Raw genomic sequence first — 16,028 nt, 5'->3', positions numbered from 1 at the left:
AGTTTAAACTTATATGTAAACGCATGGGCTATTTAGTATTATAGTAACTAAAAAGTAATTTTAAACTAGGACTCAGTTTAGTATGAGATAATAGAATGGATGATGGGATGGAATTAACGTAGTAATTGAATGGACAAAGAAATGGAATATGTTATTATCATTCCAATAAGATATTTGATTACCATATGGGAATGGAATGAATGATTACTTTGCGTTATTCGGTAGGTAGGAAAAAAAAAAGAAAAATTTAAATTAAAATGCTAGTGAGTGACGGTGGTGGTGGGAGGTAGGTGGCGGTCATGGCATTGGTGGGTGTGACGGTGGTTGGGGGTGGCAGGTGGAGGTGAGCGACAAGAGATAATGGGGGTTGGAGGTGAGTGGTGGTGGGGGTGGGGGGCGTGGGTGGTGCAATACCGGTGGAGGTGGCAGGAGTTGGTGGCAGTGGCGATGGTGGGCAGCGGTGACGGTCGGTGGTGGTGGTAATGGGTGGGGGCAATGGTTAATGGTGGTGACGGGCGGGTGGCAGTGGTGGGTGGGTGGCATTGATGGCGATGGTTGGTGGTGGAGGTAACGGCAGCAGTGGACGGCGATAGTGGTGGTGTTGGGTGGTGAACGTGGTGGGTGTTGGTGGTGGGAGGGTGGAGGAGTGAGGTAGGGTGAAAGAGGGAATGAAATAAAAAAAACATGGGGTACGGTTGGAATGAAACTGGGTGTTTTAGAGGGAATGGAATGGACTAGGTAACGGGTCATTCCATTCATTTGATCAACCAAACACACCTTTCTACATTCCTTCACAATGGGCCATTCCATTTCGCCATTAATTCCTGCATACCACACACTACTTAAGGATCAAGTTATTCTACAGAAGGATACAAAAATGAGAAATATGAGAAGGATTTTTAACCAAAAAAAATAACCCCTCTAAAAATAATAATGAATCATAACTCAAAACTTAATAAAAAAAATGAAAATGTAAAAACGCAAAATGTTTCCACCATCTTCCTCATTCTCAAAAAATAAATAAATAATAAAAAACCTCGAAAAAGACACGATGTTGAGAAAAAAACATCATTGTGTTTTGTGTTTATTTTCGTCATTAATTGTGTCTTTTTCCCTTGACATTGTGTTTTTTTTCTTGATATTGTGTTATATTATTCAACATTGTGTTATATTTTGTTTGACATTGTGTTAAATTTTGTAACATATTGTGTCTTTTTTTATTTATCATTGTGCTGTTTGTTCATTTCCGGCATTGTGTTTTTTTTCTCGACATTGTGTCTTTTCGGTGGGTTTTTTTTAGGAACGGGAATGACGGGGGAAATATTTTGGTTTTTAATTTTTTTCATTTTTTATTTATATTTTGAGTTATGATTTTTTTTTTTTTTTGAATTTTTTGTTGAGAGGTTTTTTTTGTGGTCATAAGTCCTTCTCACACTTCTCATTTTTGTCTTCCTTTATATTTAAATTTACCCTTTAAACTAATACGTAAACGCGTGATGAGCTTATTTAGTATAATAAGTATTATAATAGCTAAAAGGTTATTTGAACTAATACGTAAATGAACAAACATAAACGAGTAAATAAACGAACATAAAAAAAATGTGTATAAACAAACGGAAATGAGTTTAGTTTGTTAAATTAAATTAATAGAAAAGGTTCCTGCGCGATTTTATATTATATAAACGAACGGTTAAGTGAGCACTTGTTTTGTTTAGAGGCATTATGATATACTTGATATGAGTTGTATGATCAACATATTCGTGTATCATTTCATACATTTATTTAGGGTTTAGTTGCACCATATGGTTTAAACACAAAGGAAACGGCTAACCGAGTTTAAATAATTCGATCGAGGCAAGTGCCGCCTCTTACACTTGATGAGTGTACGGCTGTTTCATCTTATATAGTTATGAAATAGCCGAAAATCCGGTGGATGATAAAGGGTGTGTGGGAAGCGTATGAGTTGTACATACAGACTATTTTGAATGAGCCATGCAATGATTTGTAGTTGATGGTAAGTTTTTAAAGTCGAATACTTTTTTAACGAGTTGATGGGAAGCGTATGAGTTGTACATACAGACTATTTTGAATGAGCCATGCAATGATTTGTAAGTTTTTAAAGTCGAATACTTTTTTAACGAGTTACCACTATATCATAATGGAGGCGTTAATGATAATCAAAATGAACAATAAAAAGTTCATGAAGGGGTAAGCCATTCAACACTTACAATAGCGAATGAGGGTATCGAACATGCTTGTCTTCTTACAGGCAAGGTCTTCGAAGTCCGGTACATGCAACCAGAAAAGAGAACTTGAAGGCATATATGATGATGCAAAAGTAAATATGAAGTTACCTTTTCTTCATTCTTGTAAGATCTAGCAGCTAGCTCATTTGTAACATACTGTAACTCAAACCATGATCCTTTTGCTTATATTTGTGATATGTATTGTAGTTTCGTTTTTTTTTTTTTTTTACCGATTTATGCGTTTGTAACAACTAACGAGGGTGGAGCGGCACGGTTCTTCAGAACTATAACTATAGGGTTCATAAGTTAACTTCCTATTCCCAGATATTAGTATATACTTTTAGGTTATGGATCTCACTATTTTTCCACATTCCAGCCGATCATGTCAGTTATTCAAGTAATCGGTCCAAAAACCTCACATTATAGCAGATGTTTGCACTTTGAATTGTATGTACATCGTACCCACAAACCAGCATATTCTATACAAACCAGTGTTCAAAAACAAAAACATGCAAACAGAAAAACAAGACAACTTTTCACCACAAAAGCGATATCATTCAGGCTGCATCTTCGAGCCCATACCGACTGAAATGGCTAACCCGAAACTTCCACTCCCCTTTAAACGGATCATACGACACAAACTCAGCACCTTGGTCCTCAGCCTTCCTTTTCAACATTTCTTTATACTTTTCAACTCTAGGTCCTTCAGTTAATTGTCGGCCCGTCTTTTTATCAACACATTTTATATTCAAAAGGGTTACCGCAGCAGGCTTATTGAGGCCCGTCCAACAGGCGGTTTTTTGGTCTCGTCCATATAAACAATCACTTCACGGTGATTAAACTGGATAAGAGACTCAAGGTCCAAACGTCTCACATCGGTTTCCCCAAAAAACTTGATGCTTCCATAATTATGCCGCCCGACAACAAAATCCTTAACGCGGCGGCAGAAACCGGGTTCCGCCCTCTCTTTGGCGGCTAGTTCTTGGATCCGTGGTTCGGTGTAGTAATCTGAGTGGCGGAGTTTGGGCATGAGTGTTTCGATATCGGCCCCGTGTTCGTAAACAATTGCTGCCTCCCCAGCTCGGTGACCGGTTAAACTGATGTACGAGTCAGTTTTTGGGTCCTCATGTGCACCATTTGTTTTTTGGGTTATTTTGACAGGAGTCATTTGTTCCTTGAAAGCACCGTTTTCAGAATGATTTCCTGCTTGAGGTTAATAAGACATGAAATAGACATTAAAGATAATTAAAAACAGAACTGTATTTGTATTGTAGATAGCAAGGTGATGAAAAAAATGATCTTACTATTTCCGTTATCTGTAGCACGGCCGTTTTGATGAGTGGTAGAAGTGAACTCGGTATATTGACCTGAATTCAAGTAACAAATTTAATCAATAATGCAGGTAAATTCACGGGCGTGCATTGGTTTGGATTTTTAGCTCAAATCACAATGGGTTTGGTTCAGTTGCGGTTTGGTCATTTGAGTTTGAAATTTTGGGCAGAAGAAAAGGCCCAAAATACTGAAATTGGGACTAACTTTGGACCTAATTTCTTTTTTGTTAGTTAATGATTACTTAATTATACATTTGAAATTAAAATTTCGGGCCTACAACATTTTTAAACTTCTTATAAATTACCTGAAGTCGATCATTTCGATTCTGTTCAAATCTGCCAAATACGGTTTTTTCAGATTTGGTTGACAGCAAAACCAAAACCAAACCAAAAATCGGTTTTCAAAAAACTTAAAACCAAGCCATCGGTATTTCATTGGGTTCGGTTCCAAGCGGCCCAGTCAGCCTTTTCGGTTTTAGTTGATAGCAAAACCGAAACAAAACCCGAAAAATCAGTTTTCGAAAGAACATAAAACCAAACCATCAATTTTTTATTGGTACGGTTATTTCAGTTCAGCTACTTCAGTTATTTTGGTTACAGTACGGTTACTTCGCTTCCGTGCACACCCCTATAGATTGATACAATCTAGAATGTTCATTGGAATTTGGTGACTATATACTAATTATAAAATTACTAAAATGTTCACTGGAATTTGGTGACTATATTAATTATAAAATTAGAATTTTGGTAAACCTATACAATCTAGAAAGTTCTAAAATATCCACATTTAATTACACCTAGATTTGTATATACTTTTTCCTAAAACAATACATTAGCAGGAAACTTTACCATTAGCTTGTGCTGGAGAAGATACATTTTTTTCTTTCAGTTTTTCCGCAGATACTTTTATAGGCGATTGTTCCCTAGGGCGAATAACCAGAGCTCTTGGATTCTCTCTCGGGATGAAAAGAGCGTCTGCTTTGGGTGTACTAATTGTCTCGTCATCACTGAAAAACGCAACCTGAACAAATCAAATTATTAAACAAGATTATGTTGTCATGAAAAACACGCAAGATAAGTCAATCAATCAATCAATCAATCATACCCAGTAAAATCCCACCGTCAGCAAAGCTATAAGTAGGGTCTGGGGAGGGTGGGATGTAGGCACACCGTACCTCTATCCAAAGGAATAAAGAGGTGGCTTCCAGAGAGACCCTCGGCTCTAAGTACATGTGTATGAAGCAAAATAAAGGAAATCAAATTTTAACAGTTATATAAAAACTACTACTAATTATAATAATATTAATAATAAGATCACAGTTTAACAGCTATATAAAAGCTAATAATAATTATAATAATAATAATAATATATGTAAGGGAAATACCATTATGGTATGTGACCTAAATAAGTTAAGTCTAAGCCCTAAGGTATTCAATTCTCTCTAAAAATCCTTACCTTTAATTCTACTTCTCCACGAATTTCTATCCTCAACCATGTCCTCGGAGAGGTTTAGGTCTATCAAATCATGCCTAATCCTCTCATCCCAAGTCAATTTCGGTCGTCCTCTACCCCTCCTCCCCTCTATAGTAATGTTTTCTACGGATCTAACAGGATTCGTCGCCTGTCTTCTCTTTACATGTCCAAACCATCTCAATCTCCACTCTCTTATCTTGTCTGCTATGTTCGCCACCCCTAATCTCTCGCGAAACACAACGTTTCTTATTCGGTCTAGCCTTGTGTGCCCACACATCCAACGTAGCATTCTCATTTCTGCTACCTCCATCTTCAGCACTTGTGCCTTCTTGATGGCCGGAACAATCTGTTCCATATAGCATTGCAGGTCTAACTGCCACCCTATAGAATTTTCCCTTTAGTTTAGTCGGGAAACTCTTGTCGCACAATATACCTGTGGCTGCTTTCCATCTACACCATCCTACCTAAACTCGGTGGGTCACATCACTGTCTAATTCCCCATCGCTCTGTACAAATGATCCTAAATACTTGAACTTCGTTACCTGCGGGACCACCTGACCTTCAATTGTGATCTGTGCGTCTTCATTGTCGTTTATCCCACCAAAATCACAGTGGAGGTACTCCGTCTTAGATCGGCTAATCTTTAAACCTTTTGTCTCTAAGGTTGTTCGCCACTCCTCAAGCCTCATGTTTAGATCTTGTTTTTTCTCAGCAAGTAACACAATATCGTCTGCGAACATCATGCACCACGGGAGAGTCCCCTGAATCGACTTTGACAACTCATCCAAGACTACTGCAAAAAGAAACGGGCTCAACGCTGACCCCTGGTGAAGACCTACCTCTATAGGAAAGAAATCAGTATCCCCCACTGGCGCACGGACACTTGTTTCACTCCTGGTATACATATCCATAATTATCTCTATGTATTTCCTGGGCACTCTTCTACCCTCCAAGCACTCCCAGAGCACCTGTCGTGGCACACTGTCGTAGGCCTTTTCTAGGTCAATAAACACCATATGTAGATCACGCTTCTTCTCCCTATACTTTTCCATTAATCTTCTTATAAGGTGTATTGCCTCTGTGGTGGAACGGCCCGGCATGAAGCCAAATTGGTTGACCGTAACCTGAGTTTCTCGTCTAAGTCTACCCTCAATCACTCTTTCCCATAGCTTCATAGTATGACTTAGTAGTTTGATTCCTCGGTAGTTACCACAACATTGGGCGTCTCCTTTGTTCTTATAGATAGGGACTACAACGCTGCTCCTCCACTGGTTTGGCATCTTACCTGATTTGAGAATACTATTGAACAGAGTAGTTAACCACATGACTCCTTCCTCCCCCAGACACTTCCACATCTTGATGGGTATGTTGTCTGGGCCAACCGCCTTAGACCTTCCCATCCTCCTAAGTGCATCCTTCACCTCTTCTCGTGTGATCCGTCGGCAGTAGCAGTTATTCGATTGTTGTCGTTGAAAGTTTGTGTTATCATGTTCTTCTTGGAAAGCTCTCCCATTGTTAAAAAGATTGTGGAAGTAGGTTTGCCATCTTAGCTTGATGTCCTGCTCCTTGACCAGTACATGCCCATCTGTATCCTTTATGAACTTCACCGGTCCTAGATCTTGCCTTCTACGCTCCCTGGCTTTGGCAATCTTAAACATATCATGTTCCCCCTCTTTTGTTTCTAGACTTTCATACATCCGTTTAAAGGCCGCCTTCTTTGCTTCCGCCACTGCCTTCTTCGCCTCTATCTTGGCCGTTTTGTAGTTGTCCCTCAATTCCACTCTCTCCTCCTCATTCGTGCACCTCATTAGCTCCCTAAAACATCCTTGTTTGTCCCTTATCTTGTCTTGCACTGCATCATTCCACCACCAAGACTCCTTATGCCCACTTGTCTTTCCTGTTGTGACCCCGAGAGTCTCCTTTGCTACTTGGATGATCTTTGTCTCCATAGCTTCCCATATATGAGTTGAGTCCCCATTTAGTCGAGCCCGCGTATGCAGCATGAGTTTATCCTTAAACAGTAGGAGATTTTCGTCCTTCAAATTTCCCCATCGAATTCTCGGTGTACCTTTCTTCTCTCGAACAGTCAGCTTATTTCTGAATGCTATATCTGTCACTAGTAGTCGATGTTGAGTCACAACTGCCTCCCCAGGTATGACTTTGCAGTCCTTCCACCAACGTCGGTCTCCTTGCCTCATCAAAAGGTAGTCAATTTGCGTGTCGCGTCCGCCACTGCTAAAAGTGATTAAATGAGAATCTTGTTTCCTAAAATAAGAATTTATAATACCTAGGTCATGTGCCACCGCAAACTCTAGAAGATCTGTTCCGGTCTCATTCCTATCACCAAAACCGAAACCCCCATGAACGGCTTGAAAACCATCGTTAGCCTTACCAATGTGTCCATTAAAATCACCTCCTATGCAAATCCTCTCCCCCCTAGGTATGCCCCCTACCACTGCGTCTAGGCAATCCCAAAATTCTCTCTTTTCCTGATCCCCTAGGCCTACATGAGGCGCGTAGGCGGAGACTACTGCCACTACTTCCTCTCCTAGTACTAATTTCAACACCATAATCCTGTCATTATGTCTTATCACCTCCACCACACTAGTGTGTATTTCCTTAGCCACTAGAAACCCCACTCCATTCCTAGCTCCATCAGACCCCGAGTACCAGAACTTATACCCATTACACTCAGCCCCTCTGTGTCCTTTCCACTTAGTCTCCTGGAGGCATGCTATCTGAACCCTACGTCTTTTAAGCACATCTACCAATTCTAGCAACTTACCATTTAATGTTCCTACATTCCAAGAAGCCAAACGCAATATACGCTCCCTATCTTTACTCTTTCCTACACCCCTCGTTTCAGGACATGGTCTCAAGTAATAGTCATGGTTCCTACGCTCTATGGTTGCAACTAATCACACAAACACAAGCAATAGAACACCAAATCAATAATAATAATAATAGTAACAAAAACTAATAATAATAATAATAATAATAATAATAATAGTGTGTAGCAATAACAATAATAGTCAAGAGATCTTAAAATGAAAATAAACTCCAAAGATCCGGATCACGTATGTTCTAATGATAATAATAATAATAATACTTAATAATAATAATAATAGTGAGAAAGGAACGAGTATACCGTGAAGATGATGAAGGCAGATACAGCTCAACGGCAGCCAGGTTACAAGAAACCCTCGGTTATCAAAACCGGGAGAACACCGAGATATAACGAATCGAGCTAGACAACACAACAAGGTGAACCAACAATTCCGGCGACTTTTACGGCGGCCGTGGGTGGTGAGGCAGCGGCAGGAGGCGGCGCGACAGCAGATCCGGCAAGCTGTGAGATCTGCGGACAGGAGTGGCAGCACACACCAGTGGTAGCAGCAAAAGATGAATTCCGGTGGCTGCAGCTCGTCGAAAATGCCGGCGGCGCGTCGGAAAAACAAACAGCAGTCGGTGGCAGTAGCAAATGACAGCACCGGCGGCTCAAGAGGGTTGCGGTGGTGCTTGCGGTGGTTAGGGAGTAGCGACGGCAGCAGAACGCAGAATCAGGTGAGCTTCCGTACACGTTTGAACACCGAAGGCAGGTAGAGATCGAAATCGGAGGTTCGATTTAGGAAGAATTAGGGTTTGAATCGGAGAAGAAGATATTTCCTTGCAGGCAAAGTGACATTAAACCTTTGAACTGTCATTTTTGGGGAGATATTTCCTTGCAGGCAACCTAATCCGCCTTTGAGAAAGATGTCTAGAAGTCAACACAGATGACATCCTTACGGGAGCAGGCTTATCAACAACCTATAGATATTAAGGAGAAAAAACGTAAGCTAACGCAGTCATATTGCCCGAGTGATTGCATCTTATATAATACTTACCGGCAAACTAGAAATTCCATACTGAACTGAAGGTGCGTTTTCCACACGCCCAATTGACATTTGAGGCATTGCTGGTAGAGTTCCAAAAGGATTTGTAATTGACTGTGGTTGCGGACTCTGATTGGCAGACCTGCCACATTAAGGATGCATTGGGAAAATTTGAACAAAATAAATAAAATATATAAACGCATGTGCGCGCAAGTGGGTAGTGATAACACATACAGTTGTCCAAAATTACTCTGACCAAAATTGCTTGGTGTGCTACCTGTTAATAAGAACATACGAGAATGTGAAAAAAAATTGCGGATAAATAAACAGAAGGATCCAAAAAAGTCATCATAAAAAGTAAAGAAAATTTAAAATGCATTCTATCACCTGCAGGTGTCGCAAATCCAAAACCACCTGGATTCGGAGTCGATTGAGCCGTCTGAAAGGGATTTGAAAGAGAAGGCTGCATGTATAACCAACAGAAATAAGTATACTAACACAAACAGAAGCATTACACGTCACAAATGTATTCACAAATGAATGTTTTTTTAATCAGAGGTAACTTACAGGTGTCTGATTGAATCACATGCTGTTTGTGCTAAGTAATGAAGGTGTGCTTGAAAACAAGTTTCCTCCAAAAGCATTTGATTGACCAAAGGCGGGAGCACTCTGCCCAAAAGACGGGGCAGTCTGCCCAAACAATGGAGTCTGCCCAAAAGGTGAAGTTGTTTGACCAAGAGTGGGTGTGGTTGACTGGAACAAGGGGGATGATTGAGTGCTTCCAAAGTTAAGGCCAGTAGCAAACGATGAAGTTGTTCCCTGAGCATGAGTACCAAAAATAGATGTTGAAGTTCCAAATGTTGATGAACTGGGTGTTCCAAAAAGAGAAGATGTTGTAGATCCAAACGCAGGGGTTGACCCGAATACGGATGGTGCTGGTGTAGGTGTAGACCCAAAAGGGCTAGATGCTACAGAACCAAAAGGTGAAGAACTAAGTGACGGAGTTGAGGTCCCAAACCCCGAGGTACCAAAAGTTGGGGTCTTTGGGGCAAACAGGTTGGTAGATGTTGAGGAAGAAAATGGATTTGCAGGTGAGGAAGAAGCAAAAGGGTTTGTTGGCTGTGTGCTGGTTATATTAAAGCCCATTCCAGACGAAGATGGGCCTGCAGGATTCGGGCCACCTGAAACAAAAGGAAAAAAAGCAGGAAACAATAGAAAAGGTGGTAAGAGTGGGATCACAACGAGTATTAGGACTGTAAACAAACCGAACATTCAGGGAACAGTACGTGAACTGTTCGTTTATTGGAACGATCTCCTCTCATAATTATCCATGACTGTTTATCTCTCTAGCATGACCACTTGATGACGAACAAGACAGGACATGAGCACGTATCTCGTTTGTTCATTTATGTTCATGAACATTAGTTCATTTATGTTCTTTACTTTACGTTCATTTATGTTCATTAGTTAGTTTACATTTGTTTAACTTGGTTTGGTTATGTTCATTAATATATTCATTTTGAACTTTTTACCTCATTACCACTTAGTTTAGCTTGAGCAACTTTTTAGACCCAACACATTGTTCTTCACATCACTCTTACCTGCTTTGAGCTCAGTTACGTTCTATCATCTATGTTCAGTATGTTCGCTCGTTTACTGTCATAAACCGTCCATTTATGCTGTTAACGAACGAACATAAATCAACACAAAGAAGTTACTTTTCTTAACAAACAAACGCGAACAAGAAAACCCCATCCGTTTGATTGTGTGTTCGGTTAAAACTAAACAAACAAACATAAACGATCAAACACGAACATGCTTGGTTTGTGTTCGTTTGGTACGTTTACAAACCTATGAATATTACCTTTATCTCCAGACTGATAGTCATCCCATCTAAGTTCTTCATGACTTTTTTCTTTGTAGGTAGGCATGGCGGATATTGACTCAAGTTTTCCAGCTGGCTGTGTACCACTACCACTGTCTGCCTCAGGTGTCTGAGCATAGGCAGTTACTCTACTTCCTCCACGTTGACTTCCAAATGCTGGTTGACCAAATGCGGGTGTTGTGGTTTGACCTCCTGAATGTTTGTGTACAGCAACAAAGTTTCAGTAAACATTTTAAATAAACAAGTAGCTACTTAGAGAAGTAGACATGTAAATGAACCGAACTGTAAACTGTTCGGCTGGAAGTTTGTTTATGTTCGTTTATTTAATAAAAGAACGAACATGAACAAAACTTATCGTTAGGCTCATTACTTTATGTATTCAAATTATGTTATTCACTTATTTGTTAGGCCCACTACAATTTAGTCTAGTTTTAACCTTCTTAGATCCAACATATTATCATTCACATTTACTTTTAATTGGTATTTGTTTATGTTGACTATCCCTTTACGTTTGTGAACCGTTCGTTTATACTATTAACGAACAAACATAAACAATCATGAATAAGTTCATTTTCTTAATGAACGAATACAAACATAAAAATCCTGTTCCTTTAACGGATCTTGCTCGATCGTTTGTTCGGGTAAAGTTAAACGAACAAATGAACACAAATATGCCCATTCGTGTTCGTTCGGATTTTTTACAGTCCTATAGAGAAGGAAACTTACCAAAGGGGTAGCTTTGAGCCCCAAAAGTTGTGGTAGTAGTACCAAATGGGCTACTTCCAAATGCAGAAGTTGATTGACCAAATGTTGGACTTGACCCGAAACTGAAAGCAGATGAAGTAGCACCAAAAGCAGGTGTAGGTGATGACCCAAATGCTGGTGCACTTGATGCACCAAATGCAGGCGCGCCTGATGCACCAAATGCAGGCGCGCCTGACGCACCAAATGCAGGCCTGCTTGATGCACCAAAAGCTGGTGTACTCGATCCAAAAACAGAGGTGCTAGAAACACCAAAGGCAGAGCCTGTGTTACCAAATGTAGGGGTTGATGTAGAACCGAAAGCCGGTGTGCTTGTAGCACCAAATGCAGATGTGCTTGTGGCATCAAATGCAGGTTGACTTGAAGCTCCAAATGGTGAAGAGCCAAAAGGATTGCTTCCAAAAGCAGGTTGTGATTGCTGCTGAAATGAGCTTCCAAAAGGACTTGACTGTGTAGTGGATCCAAAGCCACCAAATGAAGGACTCTGCCCAAACACAGATGAACCTGTGATTTAGAATACAGGAGGTGAAGAAATCAGATATAAGAGAGAAAAGAGAAATGAGGGGAAAATTAAAGGCTAAAGCTAATGCAGAATACATAATTGAGAATAAGATGTTAAACTAATATTCATAATCTATAGATTATTAGAACACTGCAATCAGATAAGAAATATGAAACTGATGTTATTATACCATAATCTAGTGTGTGCTTTAGGTATGAGGAAAGAAAAAGAAAAAAGCAAATCAAGAAACTCTTAAAAGAAAAGTGATCATTCAAAAATGTAACCAACCTTTTGATTTCTAAATATGAAGTTGTTATAAGGGAGATTATTCTCCAGGCTACTATATTATAAATGATATGCACAATGTCTTACTTGATTTAACAAGAGAGACGGTGATCGATGCGTTTGATCCCAAAAGCCAATATGTGAGGCTTTCATTACTAAAAAAATTTTACAGATGGTGTTTGAACTTGTTAACTTTTAAACACTAGAATATAAGATAATTTATCATCTCTGGTAAGATTTGTTCAAATTCTCAAACCTATTTCTCAATCGAAGATCAGATTTAAACAGACGTAAACCCATTGCAATCAACTGCATAAGGTGCCGCATCACACATAAGATCACATCAGATCATACCATGTGATGCGTGCATCATAAAATCGCGATCTCATCACTGCATCATGTGATGCATGCATTATGTGCTCCCGATGCGCACACTTTAAAACCAAAATGTGTAACCCACCAAATGTGAGACACTCAAAACCAAGACCCTGAGCATGTACTCGGTCTCTAGTAAAACTACTTGCTCAACAAAAACCACCTCTTGCAAGTTTGAACAACAATGTTGGTTGCAAGGAGAGATGAAAAAATCACCAAATACCACATCTTGTAACTAAAGTGGATTACATAAGCATCAAATGTGATTGCTTATCCTAACCAACCACACCAGAAAATGCACACACATTACTTCAGATATCTTCAGTCTTCACGTGACCAACATTGACATGAAAGACCAGGTCAAAATTCATATTGATAATCAAGTACATTATTTGAAGACTGAACTTAGAAAAGGTTGATAAATGTACTTACCACCAAAAGAAGTTGATGAAGCACCAAATGCTGGGCTTGATGAAGCTCCAAAACCAGGCATTGAACTCCCAAAAGCAGGTGCTGATGAAACACCAAAAACAGGTGAGGAAGCTTGGGTGCCAAACACACCAGTAGATGTGCCACCAAAAATAGAACCTCCTGTTGGTGAACCAAAGGGAGACGAGCTACCAAATGGTTTCGGAGCAAATGGATTGTTATTTGCATTACTAGTCTGCCCAAAAACTGATGGAGACCCAAATGGGCTATTAGATGACTGCCCAAAAGATGTTTTATATAGCCAGAAGCAATTAGATTAATGAAGGTTCTGAATTTGATCAAATGTAAAAAAATACATTTCATAGAAGCAAGTTCCAAGAACCAGGCATAGAATGTCCATATCCAACAAGCATTGATTTAATCCAGTCAGCATGATACATTGTATTGTGCATGTCAACAAGTATGTTGTGACGTCATTTCAGAATCTTAACACAAGAAATATGGAACAAGCATCCTCTATCTAGTGCCTCTATACTTTTTGATGGTGAAAAGATCAAATATGGCATATCCAAATAGCAAATTAAGTGCAAGTAATAGTTAATTTACAGCATGCATCCGTGTACATATTAGCAACCTTTCTACCTAGCCAAAATACAAACTAAATAATTTTTCATCGAGCCTTTTAAGTTTTAACTGAGAAGAATACACCTTTGTCTCGCTCCCTTAACAAGAAATCTCATGGGAGCTAATTAATGAAACCATTTGTTTCAACTCTATCCTTGAGCATTATCCTACGTAGCATCGATATATAATAAAGAAAGCATAAATAATAGACAAGACTATGTTTGACCAGAATAATACACTATTATATACAACACAAATCATGTCAAAGATTAATAAACACTTGTTGAGGGAAAAGAGTTTATTGTGTCACCATGCCTCATTCTTCTCTGTTTTGAACACAGAAATAAGTGTGCTCAAAGCTCAGCTCATACAAAAAATAATAATAAATAGGAGGCTTGCCTCACTAAAAGCTCAAGCCACCACTTGGTTGTTAACTGCCATTTATCATTTAAAGAATAGTTTTCATGGAGGTCAAACTATCAGGAATGCCATTATCGAACAAACAAATTGGAAGTCTCAATAAGCTAGAGTTAATAGTATATATTAATAGTGTTAAGACTCTAGTGCTACATTAACCTATAACCAAACACAAGAACTAAAGCAAAGGCGCGTAACATAAACGAGCTTCGCAAACAACATCACATTGAAAACAGATATACATGAATTTGTGGAATCACATACGACATTTTGCAGGAAAGCGAAACAAATTCGAATGTAGGAAAACGAAACTTACGGCTGCTAGCACCAAACATGATTCCTTTTGTTCCTATTGATTCAGTACACCTTCAATTCAACAATAACCTCCTAATCTCAATTCCTGTAGAAACATTCAATACATGTATGAATTACAAAGCATATTGAATAAACATACAAATAACTTCAAACGAATGAAACAGATCGATCCAATATCGAAAACTTACAAATCGCATCCTCCATTACACCGTAATCAAATATCGTCAATCTCAACCAGCTAATCGTATCTGTTCGAATTCAAACTATAATTCGTTCAACAATTAAAATATAATAACCGTCATACGAACAATTAATAGCGAAATGAACGTATATAAAGGTGATAATCGAGAGTAAAACACGTATATTGAAAGCTAGGGTTACGATCATACCTAACGACGAAGATCGTGGATCAAGAAGATGGATAGATGAGAGTGGTAATGGTAATGGTAAGGGTAAACAAGCCAAACACCCCCACCCCGTATACGATTTTCAATTAGGGGCTGTTTGGGATTCCTTATTTTTGTTCCTTATAACTATTGGGAAAGTTGATTTTTACGAGTGTATAAGGAATAAGTTACAACATTGTAACTTGTAACTTATACCTTATGCCTTAAATAATGTATAAAGAGGTGAAATAAGGAATCCTAAATACCCCCCTACGTATAACAACTTAATAACTAGTTTTATACCCGTCCGGTGGACGGACGTTTAATGTAATAATAGCATAACTATTTTTCTTTGCATTCTATATCAAAATAGTATATGTTTAATATAAAAGCTCTTCTTGTTTAAATCACAAGTAAAAAAATGACCGACTGTATTAAGAGAAACACAAAGCAATGAATTAACAAAGGAGCTTTGAATATGATCAAAACATAAAGGAAAACAAATCTATTTAAAGCCCAACTCCATAAATAAAATATACATAGTATAAAATATGTAAGGAAGTTATATATAATGCAAATTTAAATTATTCGAATCGGGTTCGAGATACCTTAAATTTGGTCCAAATAAGGACCCTATTCAAATAAATAAAATGAGTTAAATGGGTTAACAATTTGGTCCAAATAAGGACCCTATTCAATCAACCTTTGACTACATTTGCTGCAACAATTTACAAAAATTACAGAACTTCCCTTTATTCAAAATGTCCTTCACCCATAAAAAAATTTCTGAATACTTGTAATCTGCTTTGAGTATCGAAATTTAACTATAAAAATTTGACCAAACTACCACTAACTACAAGTTACAAAATCAATTTCAAAAACTAACAACAATAATTGTATTCCTTTTCACAATAGCAAAACTAATTTTCTATGATTTTTAAACGGAAACACTAATGCTATCTGATGGCTTCAATAAGACATGATTCGCCGGCTTCTCAATTTCTTGATTAACCTTGTGTCCAGCACCAACATCAAACACTTTTTTGTTGACACATCTATAAAAGGTTTCGTCAGGATTCTAAGAAACCTGAAATTTCCATATAAAATAATAGAGGTGTTAATAAG

At 38.6% G+C, this 16,028-nt stretch overlaps 1 long non-coding RNA gene and 1 pseudogene across 2 annotated transcripts; both read right to left on the bottom strand.

Moving 5' to 3' along the window:
- Positions 1-2,183: 2,183 nt before the first annotated feature.
- Positions 2,184-13,601, bottom strand: LOC143536882 (nuclear pore complex protein NUP98A-like; annotated as a pseudogene). The gene is made up of 12 exons (XR_013135954.1): positions 13,544-13,601; positions 13,165-13,458; positions 11,535-12,074; positions 10,788-11,000; positions 9,491-10,104; positions 9,311-9,386; positions 9,158-9,200; positions 8,936-9,065; positions 8,742-8,858; positions 4,427-4,598; positions 3,551-3,613; positions 2,184-3,449 (listed from the first exon to the last, which is right to left on the bottom strand). The product of XR_013135954.1 is annotated as a nuclear pore complex protein NUP98A-like (transcript).
- A 66-nt stretch (positions 13,602-13,667) lies between these two features.
- LOC143536887 (uncharacterized) lies at positions 13,668-15,013 on the bottom strand. The gene is made up of 3 exons (XR_013135956.1): positions 14,907-15,013; positions 14,706-14,780; positions 13,668-14,602 (listed from the first exon to the last, which is right to left on the bottom strand). It is a non-coding gene; the product is annotated as an uncharacterized LOC143536887 (long non-coding RNA).
- Positions 15,014-16,028: the final 1,015 nt, after the last annotated feature.

This window comes from Bidens hawaiensis, unplaced genomic scaffold (genome assembly GCF_021521415.1).
Source record: "Bidens hawaiensis isolate Kalapana, Puna unplaced genomic scaffold, B.hawaiensis_p1.1 tig00010983_1, whole genome shotgun sequence".
Classification (NCBI taxonomy): Eukaryota; Viridiplantae; Streptophyta; class Magnoliopsida; order Asterales; family Asteraceae; genus Bidens; species Bidens hawaiensis.
This window is presented reverse-complemented; position numbering and strand designations above follow the sequence as displayed.